This window comes from Citrus clementina, unplaced genomic scaffold (assembly GCF_000493195.1).
Source record: "Citrus clementina cultivar Clemenules unplaced genomic scaffold, Citrus_clementina_v1.0 scaffold_3, whole genome shotgun sequence".
Taxonomy (NCBI): Eukaryota; Viridiplantae; Streptophyta; class Magnoliopsida; order Sapindales; family Rutaceae; genus Citrus; species Citrus x clementina.
In genome coordinates this window covers 18,363,976-18,382,187 of record NW_006262339.1, presented here as the reverse complement: position 1 = coordinate 18,382,187, position 18,212 = coordinate 18,363,976, and the positions used below count along the sequence as shown (strand labels likewise).

The 18,212-nt window shown below is 34.1% G+C and overlaps 1 non-coding gene across 1 annotated transcript; it reads right to left on the bottom strand.

Moving 5' to 3' along the window:
• Positions 1 to 7,750: 7,750 nt before the first annotated feature.
• LOC112100426 lies at positions 7,751 to 7,855 on the bottom strand. Its single transcript, XR_002906798.1, has one exon. It is a non-coding gene; the product is annotated as a small nucleolar RNA R71 (small nucleolar RNA).
• Between the last annotated feature and the right edge of the window lie 10,357 nt (positions 7,856 to 18,212).

The following is an 18,212-nucleotide window of genomic DNA, read 5'->3' as shown; positions in this document are numbered from 1 at the left end:
AAAAATGCTAAGCTTAGAGCGGTTTTAATCTGTATTGTGGAGTGTCATTGTAATCAGCCATTCTTGTTCAATAAAGCTTCTGCCCTAGCTGGCATTTTCAGCCGTGGATGTAGGTTCCTTTGTGTAACTGAACTACGTTAGTTTATTTGTGTATTGATAATTCTTGATTCCTCTGTCTTTCTTACTTCTCGTCTTGTCTTGCATTTGTTGATTCTGAGTTCGTGAGTTAGTAATTCTTGCTTAAAGAGTTTGATATAGCTCAGTTAACATAACAAACTAGTATCAGAGCCTAGTTTTGTTTGGGATCAAATTCTAAAATGGCAAGCACTAGGGTTGATGTTGAAAATTTAATGGAGGTAAGGACTTTTGTCTCTGGAGTCTAAAGATGAAAGCAATTCTGATTTAGTAAGGGCTTGACAGTGCTCTCGATGATGAAGAAGATCCTATGGCTAAGAAAAAAAGGGTGAAGGGTTTTCAAGTTTTGGTGGAGACCAGAGAGCCATTAACAACAAGGCCCATAGCACGATTATCTTGCATCTTTCTAATTAAGTATTAAGAGAAGTGGCAAAAGAAAAGTCTGCATCTGGGTTGTAGTTAAAACTTGAAGAGTTATATCTGAAGAAATCCTTAGTAATGAGGTTGTAAATGAAAAGGAAATTGTATACATTCTCAATGAAAGATGAGGTAGTAATAAAAAAACCATCTAGATGAGTTTAATAAACTCATTCTTGATCTTGAGAATGTAAACATAGTTCTTGAAAATGAAGACAGGGCACTTATCTTACTAAGTTCCCTTCTAGATTCTTATGAACATTTTGTTGACACCCTTCTCTATGGAAAACAAACTCTCACATTAAAAGATGTAAAAAATGCTCTGGAGTCTAAAGACTTAAAGAAAATGGCAGAAGGGAATGATCAAAGCAATGTTGAAGGCCTGGTTGCCAAGGGAAAGTCAGATAAGAAAAATAATAAACAAAAGAAGAACAACAATCAGAAAAATAAAGCTGAGAAAAAGAATAAGAAAAGGAAATGTTATTCCTGCCAGAAGGAAGGGCACTGCATTAAAGATTATTTTGAGAAAAAAGCTAGAAGAACTTTAAAAGAAGTCAAATGGGAAGGCTGCAGTAGCCTCGGAGGATGAAGGAGATTATGATTATACTGATGACTTAGTAGCCGCAGAGAAACATCCAACTGGTAAGTAGATCTTAGACTCTGGTTGTTCTTTCCACATATGCCCGAATAAAGAGTTCTTTAAAACCTTTGAAAATGTAAATGGTGGGAAGGTACTGCTAAGGAATAATTTTGCTTGCAAAGTATCTAGAATATGAATCATTAGCTTAAAAATGTATAATAGTGTCACTAGAGACTTACATCATGTGAGATATGTTCTTGAACTCAAAAGGAATTTAATATCCCTAGGAATGGTTTATCAGTCAGGGTGTACTATTAATGTTGAAGATCGAGTAATACAGGTTATTGACAAGGGTGTTGTTGTTATGAAAGGGGTTAGGAAAAATGAGATGTATATACTTGTTGGATCCTCATCTGTGCATGGGATCTCAATAAGTGTGACCAGAGATAGAACTAAACTCTGGCACATGAGACTAGCTCGTATCAATGAAAGAGGTCTCAGGGGGTTAAACAATCAGAGCCTGTTTGGTGATGAAAAAATTTCCTCCTTAAAATTTTGTGAGAAATGTGTATTTGGGAAGGCTAGAAGGTAGAAATTTAGTATGGGGAAACAAAAAACCAAGCAGACCTTAGATTACATTCAGTCATATCTTTAGGGGCCATCACAAGTTCCATCTCTAGGTGGAGCTGGGTACTTTGTGTCCTTTATAGATGGCTTCTCGAGGAAGGTATGGATTTATGTGTTAAAACACAAAAATGAGGCGTTGGAGAAGTTTAAGGAGTGGACAACTCTGATGGAGAATCAAATTGATAAGAAAATAAAAAGGCTAAGGACTGATAATGGCCTGGAATATGGCAGTAGAGAGTTTAAAGAATTCTGCAAATCAAAGGCATAACAAGGCATAGAACTGTTACATACACTCCACAGCAAAATGGGCTTGTAGAGAGAATGAACAGAAACTTAATAGAAAGGGTTAGATGTATGATGCTGAATGCAAATTTATCTAAAGTTTTTTGGGCTGAGGCAGTCACAACAGCTACCTACTTGATCAACAAATGCCCATCCTCAGCTCTAGTCTTCAAAACACCACAGGAGATTTGGTTAGGGAAATCACCAGATTTGAGTAACATGAGAATCTTTGGGTGCCCTGCATATGCTCATGTAAAACAAGATAAGCTTGAACTAAGGGCCATTAAGGGATATTTTTTGGGATATCCAGAGGGCATAAAAGGGTACACGTTGTGGACTGTTGACGGCAAGCCTTATAGAGTACTAGTTAGCAGAGATGTTATATTTGATGAATAGTCAATGCTGCAATCAAAAATAGAAACTAAAATCACTACTACACACACTCAAACAACAAAAAGTATTGGACAAGAGGTAGAGTACTTTGACAGTCGTAAGACTAATGAAAAAGCTACTGAACTATTCAAAGAATGGAAGAAATCATCTGAATTGGAAAATTACCAACTTGCCAGAGATAAGGAAAGAAGAAATGTCAAAATGCCAAGGAAATATGGCATAGCTAATCTTATTTCTTATGCACTGACTGTTGCAAATGATGTAAATGGTAGTGAACCCATGAGTTTTAAAAAAGCAATGAGCAGTAATGATAAAATGAAGTGGTATGTTGCAATGTATGATGAAATAACCTCACTAAGTAAAAATAACACCTGGATCTTAGTTAATAAGCCTCCCAACAAGAAACTTATTGGTAGTAAGTGGATTTTCAAATTGAAAGCTAGAGCTTCTAATAAAGAATCACCCAGGCAGAGGGCCAGACTTGTGGCAAAAGGATTCACACAAAGGGAAGGAGTTGACTTCAATGAAGTGTTCTCACCTGTAGTTAAATACAACTTTACAATGCTACTGTTGGCCCTCTCTGCATACGATGACCTGAAATTAGAGCAGATGGATGTTAAAACTGTATTTTTACATGACAGTCTTGATGAAGAGATCTTCATGGCTCAACCTGAAGGGTTCATTGAGAGAGAATCAGAGGACAAGGTGTGTTTGCTAAAAAATAGCTTGTATGGCCTCAAGCAATCCCCTAGGCAGTGGTATTTTAAGTTTGATGAGTTCATGTCAAGCCTTGGATATTACAGGAGCCAATTTGACAGCTGGGTCTATTACAAATTCCTATCTAGTAGTGTTGATATTTACGTACTCCTTTATCTTACTGACATGCTTATTGCATGTAAACAAAAGGAAGAAACAAATAAGCTCAAAGTGGAACTCAGTAATTGGAACTCAGCACTGAATCTGAAATGAAGGATTTGGGTGCAGTTACAAAAATCCTAAGTATACAGATAATAAGGGACAGACACTCAAAGACCTTGTACCTTTCTCAAGTTGACTATGTGAATAAGGTTTTAACTAGATTCAATATAGAAGAATCAAAACTTGTTACAATACCTCTGTCAGCACACTTCAAGCTGTCCAAGTCACTGGAACCTGTAACTGATGCTGACATTAGCTATATGCAAAAGATTACCTATAATTCTAGTGTTGTTGGCAGCATAATGTATGTCATGGTTTGCACTAGACCTGACTTGGCACATGAAGTTGGTGTTATCAATAGGTTTATGCGAAATCAAGGCAAGGGTCACTGGAGTGCAGTACAATGGGTCCTGAGGTATCTTAAAGGGACTATTGCTGCTCCCTTTGTGTTCGAAAAAATAGATGGAACATCACCTGAAGTAGCTGGGTTTGTAGACTCTGATTATGCAGCAGATATGGATATAAGAAGATCTATTACAGGGTTTGTATTTACAATGTGTGGAGGTGCAATAAGTTGGAAATCCTCTCTTCAACCAATAATTGCTCTTTCAATGATAGAAGCTGAGTACATTGCACTCACAGAAGCTGTTAAGGAGGCAATCTAGTTGAGAGGGTTGGTCTCTGAATTAGGGTTTAAATAAAAAGCTGTTAAAGTTAGTTGTGATAGCTCAAGTGCCATACAGTTAAGTAAAAATCCTAAGTATCATGAAAAAACTAAACATATTGATGTTAGAATGCATTTCATAAAGGATGAAATTAGCAAAAGAGTGGTGAATGTCGTCAAGGTACCTTCTGAGGTCAACTCAGCTGACATGTTAACCAAGCCATTGCCATCAGTCAAGTTCAGGAACTTGCTAAACTTGATTGGAAGTGTTGGCTTGTGATCCAAGCTTACTATTGTTAATTCGGTGTAGGGGAAGCATGAACAGAATAGAACTAAGGTGGAGATTTGTCAAGCCAAAATTAATTATTTTCTTTTATGAGCTTGCTGAGGTGGCTGATGAGCTGGCGTTAGTGGGGTCTAAGAGAATAAGCAGTTAGTCATAATGACTTGGTTGTGTTAGTGGAAACACATATGTGAAAAGTAATATATATGTGTTATTTATAAAGCTCGAGAGACATGCTTTACTGCAGCATTACAAAGAGAAAAAAAATGTTAAGCTTAGAGAGGTTTTAATTTGTATTGTGGAGTGTCATTGTAATCAGCCATTCTTGTTCAATAAAGCTTTTACCCTAGCTGGCATTTTCAGTAGTGGATGTAGGCTCCTTTGTGGAACTGAACCATGTTAGTTTCTTTGTGTATTGATAATTCTTGATTCCTTTGTCTTTCTTGCTTCTCGTCCTGTCTTGCATTTGTTGATTCTGAGTTTGTGAGTTAGTAATTCTTATTTAAAGAGTTTGATATAGCTCAGTTAACATAACATTTTTGATATAGCTTTTTTGTGATAATTGAAGAGTATCTTTGGATTGATCCCAATGTATCTTTATGCCTAACACGAAAGAGGTGTCACCAAGATCTTTGATAACTCTATGAAATGAGAGTTATCATGGCACTTTTGGATTTAAATCAATATTACGTAGAGAGTAAATGTCATGTTTTTATTGCATTTTAGTTATATTTTGACTAAATATTCATTTTAGTTTATTTTTAATAAATTGTGTTGCTTTAGAATAATTTGTGTGTTTAGATTGTATGCATAATTGTAGGTGACTGGAAGTTCAAATTTAAAAGGAGGAATGCAGTTACAATAGGCTTGCAAAAATAAAGAAAAAGCATAGCTACAGAAGAATTAAAGCAAGCTTGGAATAGTGCAGATGTTGTAATTAAAATAAGTATTATCAAAACAACATGTTATAGCAAACATGCAGCAACACATATATTTGGTCAATTAACCACCAAGATTGTTTATCACTCAACCTAAATTTAGTTCATGGTTTGTAAGAGAAAAATATATAAAAAAATTTAAGCCATCAAATACATCCCCATGATTAAAGAGTAAACGAGAAAACAAGAAAAGAATAAGAAGGACTGATTTCCCTATTGATCTTTGCAATTTCTCCTCTGATGAACCCTAAATCTTGCTCTTGAATTCTGTTTTTCTTTTGTTTCTTTCAGTTTTTCTTCTTTATTGACGGCTCTCTTCTTTCTTTCTTTGTGTGCCTCTTTTATAGCTTATAATTAGGGAAACTAGAAGTCTAAGGCACGTATAATCAAGATTTGCAAACTCTAGATCGCAATCGTCTAAGCATCACAAACGAAATTTTCTTTGTCAATGTTCCAGGGTTCACATTGTAGGGTAAGTAGAACCTAAACGTATAATGCTATATCTTATGTTACTATAACAATTGGTCACTATTAAGTTATATTAAGGAATAAGATATCCAACAAGCGACAACTGAGCATACATAAGGATTTTGCTCAGTGTTGTAGCAGATGCTATAGCAACCAAACCAAAAGTTCGAAAAATAGTCAAAAGTCATTAAATGAGTTTAATCACTCAACTACTTCATTCTTATTAGTTATATCCCTGTGTTTGACGTGAGAGTTTTATTTATTGCATTTATTAGCATTTTATTTTAATTAGATTCTTTAGTTTCAGAAATTGCCTTAATTTAGTTTAGAACAAAATTACATTGTTAAGATTGTTGTAGCAACTCATACAAAATCAATCACTGTGGAGACGATCTCGAATACTTATCATTATATTACCTGTTGTGTACACTTATACATTGACACCAATAGCATTAGAAAAAGTACAACAAGTTTTTGGCGTCATTTGACACGACTCAAAAGTATATTACTCCCAAGTATAAGAGTGTCTAGTTATAATATAGCCCGGTGAGTCCGGGGTCGAACCACAAGAAATTTTAAAATCTAGTTGTCAATTTGTTAAACAAAGAAAATTAATTGTAGGGAAAATAAATTATTTTAAAATATGTTAAGGTTACGGGATCCACTCTCAGTATTCAATCTATAATTTTAATACTCTCTCATTTATATTTTGCCTCACTTTTACCAGTTAATTATTATATCATTTAATTCTATGTGTGTGGATAAATATGGAATAAAGTACCTAATGTGCCACACTATACTAGTGTGTCAACATTATGTCAAAATACTATACAGATCCAAAGAAATTTATAAATTACCATGACATAAAAATAACTAAAAAAGAATACAATAAACTTAAAAACTCATTTGAGAAAATAATAAATTTAATAGTTTGAAACATTGAGTTTCACCCATCACCTTAGCTTAATAAAATTAACCACTCATATTGAAAGAAAACACAACACTCTTTTAATTTGATAAACTTTTTGAAATATATTACAAAGAAAATTGATACAGATGGAAACAAGAAAAGAAAAGAAACAAAAAAAGAAAGAAATTCTTCAGTTACACCATTGGCTATCACTCTCTCTCAGAACGCGGCTCCCTAGCTTCCGGCCTCTTCTTCAGCTCATTTGCCTCCTTTTTATAGGCAACAAATGCTTTAAAAGTTAACATATTGTGAATTAGTTTAACACAAAAATTTATTTGGGGAGCATTCATATAATTTATAAGTTATGTGCACATTAATCAACACTTTAAATGAAAAACTAATAATTTTATCCTTAATACACGTACACTTTTTAATGTTAATAATCATTGTCAGGGATTGATTGTTCATTGTGATTTGTGAAATTTGTCTTAAACGGTGCTAATTTTTTATTTTATTTTAATTTGTTATTTTGTTGACAATAAAACTCTTACATGCGCAAATATACACCTGTTGAATTCCAGTTCAATTCAGAAATTGAAAGAACCCCATGAGGATTAAGAAGAGAGAAAAGCGATTCAAAAATTACTGTAGCAATGGGTGATTTACAAGATATAACGAATTTGAACTCTCAAGGAGAAATACAACCAATGAGGTTAGAATGGGCAGTTTATTTATGGGCCACTAGAGAATAACAACATTATTCATATGGCAGATGATAGAGACAGAGCTATTAGAGATTATGCAGTATTGACTCCTCGAGTCATAAACCCTGGAATAGTTAAACCCGAAGTGCATGCTAATAATTTTGAGCTTAAACCTGTGATGTTTCAGATGCTTCAAACAATGGGGCAATTTAATGGACTGCCATAAGAAGATTCTCACATTCATCTTAAGTTGTTTTTAGAAGTAAGTCATTCTTTCAAGATTGTTGGAGCATCACAGGAAGCAATTAGGCTCTTACTTTTCCCGTTTTCTTTGAGAGATCGAGCAAGAGTATGGTTGAATTATTTACCACCAGATTCCATCACTACATGGAATTACTAGGCTGAAAATTTTTGATGAAATACTTTCCACTAACCAAGAATGCGAGATCACATATTTCCATCAACTTGAAGATGAGAGTTTGTATAATGCATGGGAAAGATTTAAGGAGTTACTCAAGAGATATCCTCATCAAGTTATTCCTTACTTCATATAGTTGGAAATCTTCTATAATGATCTCAACCAAAGCACTAGATTAATGGTGGACGCTTAAGCAAATAAGGCCTTGTTATCTAAGTCTTACAATGAGGCATATGAGATTTTGGAGAGAATAGACAACAATAACTACCAGTGGCCATCAACTAGGTAAGTTACAACAAGAGGAACAGTAGGTGTTCATAATATAAACGCCTTAACAACATTATCAGCCCAAGTAACCTCATTAACAAATATGGTGAAGGCGATGGCCACTGCTCCAGCAACTATTAACCAAGTTGCTGAAGTATCCTGTGTTTATTATGGAAAGGGGCACTCATTTGACAATTGCCCTGAAAATGCAACCTCAGTTAATTATGTGGGCAACTTCAATAGACAAAATCAGAGCAATCCATATTGAAACACCTACAACCCTAGATGGAGACAACACCCAAAATTTTCATAAAGAATTCAGAATAAGCATGCTGACGTACCCAATGGATAGAATAGACCTGCTCAACCACCTAAATTTTATCAGCAAAATCAAGGGCAAAGAAGTATCAGTAATGATCAACTCAGCTCCCTTGAAGCTTTAATTAAGGAATATATCGTGAAAAATGAAGTGGTTTTCCAAAGTCATGTTGTATTATTGAGAAACCTAAAAAGTCAGATCGAACAACTTGCTACAGCATTGACCAACAAACCTCCGGGCAGTTTACCCAACAATATAGAGAATCCAAGGAGAGAAGGAAAAGAGCATTACAAGGTGATTAACTTGAGATTTGGAAAGGATGTTCATATTCCTGTTGGAGTACCAAAAAGAAGAGTAGAACCCATTTCAACCTAAGAGCAGCACCAATAACAACAGAAAAGGGTAGAGCAAAAGAAAAGTTGTTTATAAACCTTGCTACATATCAATATCCCTTTTGTGGAAGCTCTATAGCAAATGCCAAATTAGGCGAAATTTTCGAGGGATATTTTGACAAAGAAAAGAAGACTTGAGAATTTGAAATAGTCGCTCTAACACAAGAATGCACCCATATGCTTCATAACAAAATTTGTCAAAAGTTAAAAGATCCAGGGAGTTTCATAATTCCATGTTCCATTAGAACTAGATAAAGTAGTAAAACACTTTGTGATATGGGGGCTAGCATCAACCTCATGTTGTTATCAGCGTTCAAGTAATTGGAAGTTGGAGAAGTTAGGCCAACAACAATGACTTTACAACTTACTGATCGATCTCATGCTTATTCAGAAGTGAAGATTGAAGATGTGTTCGTGAAGGTGGATAAATTTATTTTCCTAGTGGATTTCATAGTGTTGTACTTCGATATAGATAAAGAAGTGCCAATCATTTTACGTAGACCTTTTTTAGCCACAGGAAAGACTCTAATTGATGTACAAAGAGAAGAGTTAACTATGCAGATGAATGACCAGCAAGTTACATTTAATGTGTTGGATGCAATAAAGAATCCAAATGAGATTGAAGACTATAATTTTATCAGTGTCGTGGACTTTGTTGTAACAGAAAAGTTAAGCAGTTGCTGCAGTAAGGAGGAAATCAATACTGTAATATTTGAAGAACTTGATGATGAAGACCATGAAGCAGCTAACAGCATTATCAGGGGAAAAGTAACCCGTAAGAAATGATAAACATTTTGAATCTTTATATCTCTCAAACAAATCAAGAAAAGAGTTTGGTGGACGTATTGGAGAGATACAAGAAGGCTATTGGCTGAGAGATCAAACAAGAGCAATCAAGGATGGTCAAACTGAAGGGCCTAAAATCAAGTGCTAATTAGGATGAAACCCAATAATTAGGGGAGTTATTTTAATTTTTCTTTCAATATTAAGTCTAGTTTTGCATATTTGTCGTTTACGATTTTTGTCATTTTGGATTGATTATTTAATTTATTTTCTTTCCTTTATTTTATTGCAGCATATACACATATATAAAAAAAAAGGCTAAGAAACTAACACGAGTTGTTGCAGTATTACATATCACATGACAGCTGGAAAGTGGTTATCATCCACCAAGGACTTCATTGCAGTTGCTGCAGCACCAGATTAATTGCTGCAGCAGCTATTTATACCATTGCATTGACAAATCCATGAAATTCATTTTATTGTTGGGAGTAATTTCGCCAGCTGGCGTCGGCAAATCAGAATTATGGATAACGAAGGATTGTGAAATCCCTAGATTCCCCATATCAATATCCTTTCCTTTTCACATTTAGATTTGTTTTAAAGTTTAAAATATTATTTCCAAACTTATGCTATTAATTATTTTCCTCTTTCAACTTTATCACTACTTATAAATTAGGGACTGTAGCATCTTTTATTCTCACCCAAATTCTTTCTCTTCCCGTCAACACTTTTCATCATTATTTGCGATCCTTTTCATGATTTATTTTTCTATTAGGCACCAAACAAATGCACTTACATGCTCTAGCAATAACGAGATATAAGAAGATAGCTGCTCAATTAAAGAATCCATTCATCCCGCTTTAAAACAATACAAAGTCAAGGAAAATTTTGAAGAATTTATCGAGCCGAGAATGATCCAGACTTTCCAAATTCACTATTACAGCGGTTCAATTTTGGCGAGATAAAAGAAACAGCTACCACAGAAGCAAGTGAAGATGTTGGAGCAAGAAAGGAAAAAAAGGAAAGTTTAAGGAAGATTACCAACCAGAGCAAAAAGAAGCAGAGGATACTGAAGTAAAAAAAGAAATCTCAGAAGGGGAAAAGGAAGAAGAGGGAGATACAAAAGATGAAGACATAAAGGAAGAACTCCTAATAGTGACTCCTTCACGCAAAGGCAAATAAAAAATTCCAGATGACGAGGAGTCCGTATTTGATTGAGATGAGGATGTTGATGCAACTATTAAGCAAGCCATTGAGCAAGTCTTATTGCCAACATTACTGTTGAAGAACCTACTGCAGCAACGCTTGGTCTAGGTGCTCCACAACAAACTCCAACCAAATCTCCTTCTATAGCTCCGAAGGGATCTAGCAAACGTAAAGGGGCACAAACCTCTAGAGGTGCTACAGCACCAGAAAAGCCAGAGCACAAGCAAACCATACCAATTCAGCCTAAAGCTGCTGAACCTACTGAAACCCCACCAATCAGTCCAACTTTGAGTCAGAAAAAGAAGTAGCCAGCTGTCATACCGTAAGGTTCACCTAAAGAACATTTGAGAAGTGCATCGAAAAAGAATTGAACGATTTCAACTCGTGCTATAGTAGAAAGTCCAACAATATGGGAATCTGCCCTACTAGCCAGTTTCTTTTATTGCTTTGTAAAAGCTTTTTGTTTCATTTAGTTTTAATTTTTATTTATTCTATATGTCTTTTTAGTTAGTATATGCATATTTATCATTTGTTTTATTTTGTGTGCTTGTGAGGACACAACACCTTTCAAGTTTAGGGGGGTTGTTATGTTAGAATAAATGTGTTTGTGAGTGCATATGTTTGTGTTATGTGAAGCTTTGTTGTCTAGTATTAGAGTATGAATTGGAAAACCTAATGAAGATAAATTGAGTGTCATTCAATGTTAGTGATTGCGAAGTAGGGATAGTTTATAGATGGGGGCTGAAATTTTGTCTCAACACTTAGCAGAAAAATAGAAGGGTAGAAAAATCTCAAGTTTGAGGAAAAATTTTTATGTTGAGTTATGCTTATTATGAAATAAATTCTACTAATGACTTAAGCTACTGAGTAACCAAGTCTTAATATGAACCCCATATACAGACTTGAGTCCAAAGGCAACAAGAGTTATGAGCATTGCTGTAACAACAATAAAACCATAAAAAAAAAAGAGAATGTCCTTTGTTTAGGATATTGAGTAGCCAAGTCTGTTCATGAACCCCATGTTCAACCTTGAGTTGAAGGTGTCTGTAGATAAGAATAAATTATGAGTATTGCTGCAGCAACTCTGATTTGTGCATTAGTTGAGTAATTGGGTGTCATCACCACAAGTGACAGACATTCACATGAAAAATCAATAAAATATTGAAGAGAATTTAAAAAAATTATTTATTTTTTTGTAGCACAGTTTTAAGGCCTAAGTTTAGAACTGAACTGCTATGACAATTGTGCATGATTAAGCGTGTGATTTGAGGGTTGAAGAATCCTTGCAAATGTAATGAAAAAGTTACATGATTGTGTGATTGAAGTGTTAGTGTTGTTGTCATCACTTTGAGCACAAGTAATGGTTAAGTTTGGGGGTGTGATAACTATCTATAAAATGAGATTTATCAAGGCAATTTTTGACTTAAATCAATATTACTTAGAGAGAAAATGTCATGTTTTTATTTCATTTTAGTTATATTTTCAATGAATATCCATTTTAGTTTCTTTTTAATAAATTATGTTGTTTTAAAATAATTTGTGTACTTAGATTGTGTGCATAATTGTAGATGATCAGAAGCTTAAATTTTAAGGGAAAAATGTCGTTGCAATAGGCTTGCAAAAATAAGGAAAAAGAATGGCTATAGAAGAATTGAAGCAAGTCTAGAACAGTGCAGATATTGCAGTCATTGCTCTAGCAATCCTGGAACATTGACAAAGAAAATTTTGTGCGAGATACTTAAAAGATTGTGATATGGAGTTTTCAAATCTGGAAGACACGCGCCCTAGACTTCCGGTTGCCCTAATTCTAAGCTATAAAAGAGGCACACACACAAAGAAAGAGGAGAGCCATCAACAAAGAAGAAAAACCGAAAAGAAACAAGAGAAACACATAATTCAAGAGAAAGATTTAGGGTTGCATCAGATGAGAAATTGCAGAGATCAATAGGGAAATCAGTCATTCTTATTCTTTTCTTGTTTTCTCGTTTACTCTTTAATCATGGAGATGTATTTGATGGCTGGAAGTCTTTTATTTATTTCTCTCTTACAAACCATGAACTAAATTTATTTGTGGTTGAGTGATAAATAATCTTGATGGTTAATTGACTAAATATATGTGTTGCCGCGTGATTGTTATAACATTTTGTTTTGATAATATTTATTTTAATTCACTATTTCAGCTGACCACCCATTTAATAATATAAACTAAAAAAAAAGCCACAAAATGACCTGTCTTAGGGGAACATATCAGAGCAATACTTGGTTTTAGATTGAGTTTCCTAAGTTAAGTTTAACTTGAATCCAAAAGGGCCATGCATGATCTAAAATTACTGATGAACTAGACATAGGGATTCACCTTGTAGGGTAAATAGAACCTAAAGATGTAATGTTATATCTTATGTTAGTATAACAATTGGTCACTGTTAAGTTACATTAAAGTATACGATATCCAACAAGCGACAACTGAGGCTACATAAGGATTATTCATTAGTTTCAAAAACCATTACGTGAGCTTAATCATTCAACTACTCCATTCTCATTGGTTATATCCCTGTGTTTGATGTGAGAGTTTTATTTATTGCATTTTTATTTATTAGCATTTTATTTTAAATAGATTCATTAGTTTCATAAATTGTCTTAATTTACTTTAGAATGCACTATTGTTATGTTTTAAATCGGGTGTTGATTAGACCTCATCTCAATAAAACTTCCTATGAGCTTTGCAAAGATAGAAAATCCAATATTGGTTATTTCAAAGTTTTTTTATGCAAATGTTTTATTTTGAACACAAAAGATAATATTGACAAATTTGATCCAAAATCTGATGTTGGCATCTTTCTTGGGTATTCAAACTCAAGCAAAATTTATAGAGTCTATAACAAAAGAACTTTAGTTGTGGAAGAATCCATGCATGTTACATTTGATGAATCTCACCCCTCATCTGCGGAGAAAATAATTGTTAATGATGATGCAAATGAGAATTACAAGAAGAATCATCAGAAGATAAACAAGCGAATGCACCACAAGAAAATCAAGAGGATAGACAAGAAGAGCAAACAAATATAGAGCAACAAGAAGGTATTTCTCAAACACTCCCGAAGGAGTAAAGGTATGTTTCCTATCATCCTAAGGATTTAATTTTAGAAGATTCTTCAAGAGGTGTTACAACTAGATCATCACTTAGAAACACATGTGAGAATGTTGTATTTATTTCTCAAATTGAACCAAAATCCTTTGTGGATAAGGAAAATAATGAATCTTGGATTATGGCAATGCAAGAGGAATTAAATCAATTTGGTAGAAATAATGTTTGGGAATTAGTTCCTAAACCGGAACACTAATCCGTCATAGGTACTAAATGGGTATTTAGAAATAAGATAGATGAATCTGGTGTAGTTGTAAGGAATAAAGATAGATTAGTGACTCAAGGATACAACCAAGAAGAAGAAGTTGATTTTGATGAAACATTTGCACCTGTAGCTAGATTAGAATCTATTAGGATGTTGTTAGCATTTGCATGTCATAAAGATTTCATTTTACTTCAAATGGATGTCAAGAGTGCTTTCTTAAATGTTTATATTATGGAAGAAGTGTATGTGAAACACCCCCTGGTTTCGAAAATGAAAATTTTCCAAACCATGTTTATAAGTTATCTGAAGCATTGTATGGATTAAAAAAAGCACCTAGAGCATGGTATGATAAGTTTTAAAATGTTTTGTTGGATAATTATTTTTCAATGGGAAAAGTGGATACTACTCTCTTTGTTAAGCATAAGAACCAAGATATACTTGTTGTTCAAATTTATGTTGATGATATTATCTTTGGTTCTCCTAATGCATCTTTGTGCAAAGAGTTTTCATGTTTTATGAGTAAAAAATTTGAGATGAGCATGGTGGGAGAATTGAAGTATTTCCTTGGACTTCAAATCAAACAAAACAATGAGGGAATCTTCATAAATCAAGCTAAATATGTCAAAGATTTACTTAATAGATTTGGCATTGATTAATCCAACACTAAGAATACTCCAATGAGTACAACGATCAAGCTTGACAAAGATGAAAAAGGTAAAGAGGTTAATATTAAAAAGTATTGAGGTATGATCGGCTCTTTACTTTACTTAACTGCAAGTAGACCCAATATCATGCTTAGTGAATGTTTGTGTGCAAGATTTCAATCATATCCCAAGGAATCTCATTTGCTTGCTATTAAAAGAATTTTTCGTTATTTGAGTGGAATCATAGATCTTGGCATTTGGTATCCTAGAGGAACTCATATAGATTTAACTTGTTTTTCGGATGCCGATTTTGCCAGTTACAAGGTCGATAGGAAAAGTACTAGTGGAACCTGCCATTTCCTAAGTCATTCACTTATTTCATGGTTTAGTAAAAAGCAAAATTTGGTTGCACACTCAACCACTGAGGCAGAATATACTACCGTAGGTAGTTGCTATGCACAAGCCATTGGGATGAAATAAACACTTAGAGACTATGTCATTAATTTTGAACACATTCCTATCAAGTGTGATAATACTAGTGCTATAAATCTATCAAAGTATATAATTTAACACACTAGAACCAAGCATATAGAGATTATGCATCATTTCTTAAGAGATCATGTTCAAAAGGGTGATATTGCATTAGAATTTATCCCTACGGAAAAACAACTTGTCGATATTTTTACAAAACCCCTATGCAAAGAACAATTTTCAAAAATTTGGCATGAGCTTGGGATGATGAAATTTTCACATTAACATCTTTAATCATGTTATTGAGATTATTAAAATTGATTAATTAATGATTTTTTTTATGTTTATGAAGTGTTTTAGCATGAGAAATGAGTGATATGTTTGTAATTTCAATCATAAAGTGTTATCGTATCTCATAATTATGATTTATATGCATGATGAATATGTTTTAAATTTGAGTTTTTATGATCTTTTGAATGTTAATTATATTGAGTCCTACATTAAAATAGCTTTTGAAATGTTTCGGGATCACAAAACGGTCTTAGAATCATTCAAAATTAGCCGGAAAGCAAACTATGTGCAGAAGGGCAGAGAACAGGCGCCTAGCCGCCTGCCCCAAGCGGCTAGCCGCTTGGGCACTGCCCAAACCTGAGAGCAAGCTGCTAGCCGCTTGGTCACAGGTTTTGAGCTCTTTCTTCTTTATTTTTCATTTCTCTTAAGATGTTATTTCTCTCTCCAAAACCATGAGTAGCTCTCCTCCATTTTCATTCAAATTTTCTTTATTTCTCACCTATTTTTATGCCAAAATCAATCATTCAAACCAATACCCATGCATTTCACTTTCATTAAACACTTCCCAATCATTATGTCTTCACTTGTTCTTCATCATTTCATCATCTTCTCTCACGCGTGAATAGTGCTTCTCTATTTCTCTCTCAAATTTCTTCATTTTTCACTCATTTTTTTGTTAAAATCAATCATTCAAATCATTGTTCATCCATTGCTCCTTTAATTTTCACTCTCAAAACAACATTTCATCAACTCTCCGCATAAAACCCAAAATCAAAAACCCAACTCTACTCGTTTATCTCTCTTTATTTTCAAGCTTCTGTTAGCCCATTTTTTATCCAATCTACATCATATATTAGCTTCATTCATCTCTAGGATTGATTTTCTTAGCTCAAAAATATCAATTTCACTCAAATTTTAAAAAATCTAAAATTGGTATTTAAGCTTGTTCTTGTTTCAACAATGGCAGGTGGTGACAAGTTCAAGGCGAAACATGCGGCCCAGAAGCACAAGGAAGATTATAGCGATAATTTGAAGTTTATACTGACTCATTTTTTGCGACCCTACTTCGAAAATGATTTCTCGATAATTTCATGTCAAGGTCAGTCATTCCTCCCTATTTTGTCAATCTTAGTAATTTGGCGAACTTAGAAATTTGTGACACATCTCTTAGTGATTTTCTTACTACTATGGGCTGGAAAAATGTATTGATTGTTAAGGAGTAATAATATGAAAATTTAGTCAAGGTTTTTTATTCGAATATGGATATGCAAACCTCGGATAAAATTGTTACAAGTGTTGGGGGAATTCATATTAAATTTGATGTTGCGAAGTTAAATCGTATTCTTGGAACTCCAAATGAAGGATTAGAACTATACAATGTTAGAACCAAAATAGATTATCCTTGGTTTTTAATTGAGAATGTTGTTCAAAAAATTTGTCGACGACATGACTTGTCCTCCGAGTTTTGTAGATCTCCTTTGAAATCTCAATCCTTACCAATTCAAATTAGAATCCTTTATTATGTTCTTCACCATGTTATAACTCCTAGGTTTGGACATGCAGATGAAGTTAGTCGCTTAGATGTGGCCATATTGGATTGCATTCTCGAGGGTAGGGTGCTCAATGTTGGTTATATTATACTTCATCATATGCTTAGCACTCCATGTATAGCTAAAAAATCCCTTTCTTATGCTAGTATTATTACCCGCATTCTCAAGTATTTTCGAATACCTATACCCGAGCAACCCTTTTTGAATTCGAGGAATTAGGAGACGAAGCAATAGTAAATATGGGTTTATGTGGGTGGAAAACCGATGGTATAAAGACCGGAGATACAAATCCAAGGTTACTGAACTCGCTCTTACAGATCATCGTTTCTTTAATGATGTTCTTCCACCAGAGAGGCTCCCTGATCTTAGTGTCTCACAGCGCTCACATCCTCCACCTTTCGAGGGACCTTCTCACTCTTCTTCAGCCTACCCTGAGGATCCGATGTAGTGGTTGTTGACTAAAATGGATTCTCTTTGTGAACAACAGAGCCAACTTCAGTCCCATTTTGAGGCATTTCAAATTCAGTCTATTTCTTAGTGACAACGTCTCTTTGAGCAGCTGCAGCGTTTATTTGATCAACAACGTCGTCTCTTTGCTCAACAACAACAACTTCTTGATGGCCAGTAGCAATGTTTTGCAGTTCTTGGATTTCCACCACCACCCTCTTCATCACATCCACCATCTCCTTAGAACTCTATTTTATTTTCAGTCATTTGTCACTCTGCACTACATCTCTACATGCATTGTTACTTTGATTGTGGATTGAGGATGCTTGTTATTTTGTATTTGGATATGTTATGTTTGGTTGATGTTTTTGGAAATCTTGGATTGTTATAATATTTTAGTCAATGCATGCTTAATTTATATATGTTTCTTGATTAATCATTGAGATTTTTTTTTTTTGTATAAGCATGGATTTATAGTAATTTTGATGATGAAGGGGGAGAAGTCATGTATTTTTTTTCAGAGACAAGTAATACATATTTTGATCTTGAAATCTTTGTGTATGATTTTGAAATATTAAGGGGGAGTACAAATTGTTATAGACCATATATTCAGGGGGAGCTTTATCTTAAATTCAATTCATATGATTAATTATGTATGCCATGTATTAAGGGGGAGTATAAATGTCAAAATACATAAGATATTTATTATCATAAAAAAAAGGGAGATTGTTAGCCTAAAGGGCTGCACATAATAT